The sequence below is a fragment of the Penaeus monodon genome, chromosome 2, assembly GCF_015228065.2.
Source record: "Penaeus monodon isolate SGIC_2016 chromosome 2, NSTDA_Pmon_1, whole genome shotgun sequence".
Taxonomy (NCBI): domain Eukaryota; kingdom Metazoa; phylum Arthropoda; class Malacostraca; order Decapoda; family Penaeidae; genus Penaeus; species Penaeus monodon.
The window spans coordinates 20,143,427-20,146,924 of record NC_051387.1 but is presented as its reverse complement, the minus strand read 5'-3'; the positions used below and the strand labels follow the sequence as shown (position 1 = coordinate 20,146,924).

Genomic DNA, 3,498 nt, shown 5'->3' with positions numbered 1-3,498 from the left:
ATATATATATATATATATATATATATATATAGTATACATATGTGTGTGTGTGTATATTCAATATATACATATATACACACATACATATGAAAATGCAATTACTTAAATGCATATGTGTATGTATATACAGATATACAGGTATATGCATGTTGTTTGTACGTGTGGAAACAGTTCTTAGATCCTATGAGAGAGGGCTTGCAGGCCCAAGGATACCGTTCACCGTAATTATTTGTTTCCTGATAGGCTATATTCTAAATATCTTTGTTTTTCCATCATGGTTCCTTCTCAATATTTGCGTGGCTATCGGTTGTGTCGTACATGTCATATTGAAACCATTGCAAACACGGAAGCAAATCTATAAAGTTGCATTATTTCAATTTCCACTTTCAGTTATTCAGCGGGGCTGTAGGGAAACGAGGAGGGGGGGGGGGGTGCTGCTCCCTATATAGAGGAGGTCCATCATCACGGTCGCTACAGTTGGAACGCGTCGAGAACTGAAAGTGCAAACATGACTTTGCGATTCTTGGTGAGTTCACGTTACCGTTGTCTAGGGAATCATCCTTTCAGGATGACATGGTTCATGAAGCTAATCATGGCATATCTATTCTCATACAAATGTACAAACACGCATGTATATATATATATTATATATATATATATATATATATATATATATATATATACAACACACATACATACATACATACATGTATAAATATTTGATATATAAACATATATGTATATATATTTGATATGTACATATAGATATAAATATGATTTATAAACATATTTGATATATCAAGATATATATGATATATCAACACACACACGTGTGTGTATGATATATATATACACACATTTTAAAACACAGATGTGTAATATTACATATTACATAGATTTGTGTGTGTGTATTATGACCATATCATAAAATTTTGTTAAATAGATATGCATTTGATGTTACAGACTGTGCATACTTATACACGCACGTACAAATACATATCTTTTTAGGTGTGAAAATACAATGGATGTACTTCATATAAGTTTATTTAAATGCATAAATCTTCCTCTACCTTGCAGGTTTCGCTTTGTTTGGTGGTCGTAGTTCTAGCCGACCAGAGCTCACGCGTCAGCATCAGTCTCGGCGGTGCTCCTGCTGTCAGACATCACAGCTCCTCTCACCACGTACGGCCTTCGTATCACCATCAACCTACGTACCACCACAGCCCTCCTACCATCCCCAACCTTCCTACCACCCTGCTCCTGCTTATCATCCACAGCCTTCCTATAAGCATGGACACGAGCCTGCTGTGCCAGCATGTGCTGCTAACACAACCAAACCATGGTGCCTCGAGGACGCTCACTATCCCACCTACGAGATCAAACACGCAGCCGAGCACCACTACGAGAAGCTCCTCTCCCTCTATGCTGACGTACCCAACTCAACACCGAGTTGTCTGTGGAGCGTCCAAACACTCTGGAAGAGGAAACTTACTTGTGCCCATCAGAGACCGCTTACGTCAGGCCCCTTCGTGCCCAGAACACCGAGGACAAATGGCGTGTCATTGTAAATAATATCGATGCCCATTATCAGACTCTTACTCAGACTACACGCATCGAAGAGTGTCTCACTTCCGCCGATGCATGTCCTCTGGTGCCTGACTGCTACGAGTCCAAGTGTCTGCAGAAGTCCATCTACCACCGTTTCCTCGTCTACGACCCCTATGATCAGTACTTCCCCTTCGCCATCGAGACATTCAACTTCCTGCCAGCTGTGCTTGTCTCTTGGGGGCCTACACCATCGATCATTAGTCTCAAAAACATTGATCTCAACACACATTAGTGGGAAATGGAACTTGACATGAATTCAGTAATATTCAATCATCCTTAGTGCTCTAGGCCTTGCCGGCCTTGGAGAGACGTGAAGTGCGTGAAGAAAGCAGTTCTCTAGTCATCTTGGTGTGATAGTAACTACAGAAATGTTGATAACTGATTGCAAAGGACATCTGAAGTCTACCCTCTTGTGACATATGAAAATAAATATTTTTTTACGTATTTTAGATATCACTCTGCCTTCCAATATAAAACGGAATATATTCGAATTCATGAAACGCGAAGCACCTAATATTTATAATGGCGGTATAAGCAGAAAGGTTATACATTTTGATACAATTATTTCCAGTTGTATATTTTGCGCGATAACATCTGCATATCAGTACTGTAGCATTTCTACTGATTTTTTAAATGCTGTTGTGTGTGTGTGTGTGTGTGTGTGTGTGTGTGTGTGTGTGTGTGTGTGTGTGTGTTTATTAAGTATCTTGCCTTTGTCATCCTTATACGGCATATGTTATTACTATAATTCTGATGATGGTTATCAAGAGCTTTTCTCTTTCTTTTCTATTTATACTATTGTTAGCCTTATGGCCTTATTATTATTGTCATCATCAACACTGATATCATCTCCATCATTATCATTCATGGCCATTAACGGTGTCATGTTATAATAGTTATAATCATCCCTTCATGGGCACACAAGTCTATAAGTCTATACTGCCTGCCCCGCCAAGGTCCCTCCCGGAAGGGAGGTGCCCCTTGACCCCGCCCTTCCAGCTCTGAGCCGTCTCGTCTTGGTTTCTGGATTATAAGGCAGCCTTCCTTAGTGTGTGTAACGATGGCCGATGAGTGGAAGAGTGCAGACAGGTCGCGTCTGGCACGATACGGGAATCTAGGGCAGCGACAAAGGTGAAATAGACTTCTTGATAGTTGTTGCAGTATATTATAATGAGAGGATGGTAAAAACTGACGGACAGAGGTTCGGTCCGGTCCGGTCAGCGTGCTGTAGGCTGTCTGTCTGTCGCTCGCAGGCGACCCTCTACAATACAGGTTGAACAAGGAACTCACAAAGTTGCGATCTACTGGGAAGTGTGAAGGAAGAATGTGATCGTGTACACGGGGCAATGTCACGAGGCGGAAGGCCTGCGGATTTTGCGTCCGCTGTCGTGTCTAGCAAAGGTTTGGTATGTAGGGGCTGGCGTTGCTGTATTAAATATATATTTATAACTTAATAGTGTTATATGGAGGGCAGTAGTAGAGTGATGGAAGGTGTCTGCTACAAGTGGCCCCAAGGGAGTCCTGTAGCTATAAGGGTTATACGAAACATTAGTGAGCATCTCTGGGGGGATATTTGGTGTGAGGTGAAATAAGCCATATGTGAACTAGGTATTACATCAAATAGGTATTACAGTGTGCCCCTCGGTTCTCTTTAGTTACCTTAGTTCTTACTCTGACTGTTCGCCATGTGTTTCTTTGTAGAATATAAACATAGCAGACCACAGATAGTGGACTTCTGCAAAGTACCTGAATTTGATTGAGACTGATTTGTATGTACAGATGTAGTTACATATCTTTATTCCATTTATTTAATTCATCTATCTATATTAACGAACTGCCGAAAATTTTCCAATAAATAAATGGAATGCTTTATACAGTCTTTATATTTTT

The 3,498-nt window shown here is 40.5% G+C and overlaps 1 pseudogene; it reads left to right on the top strand.

Moving 5' to 3' along the window:
* Positions 1 to 487: 487 nt before the first annotated feature.
* LOC119579609 lies at positions 488 to 2,052 on the top strand (annotated as a pseudogene).
* The last annotated feature ends 1,446 nt before the right edge of the window (positions 2,053 to 3,498 follow it).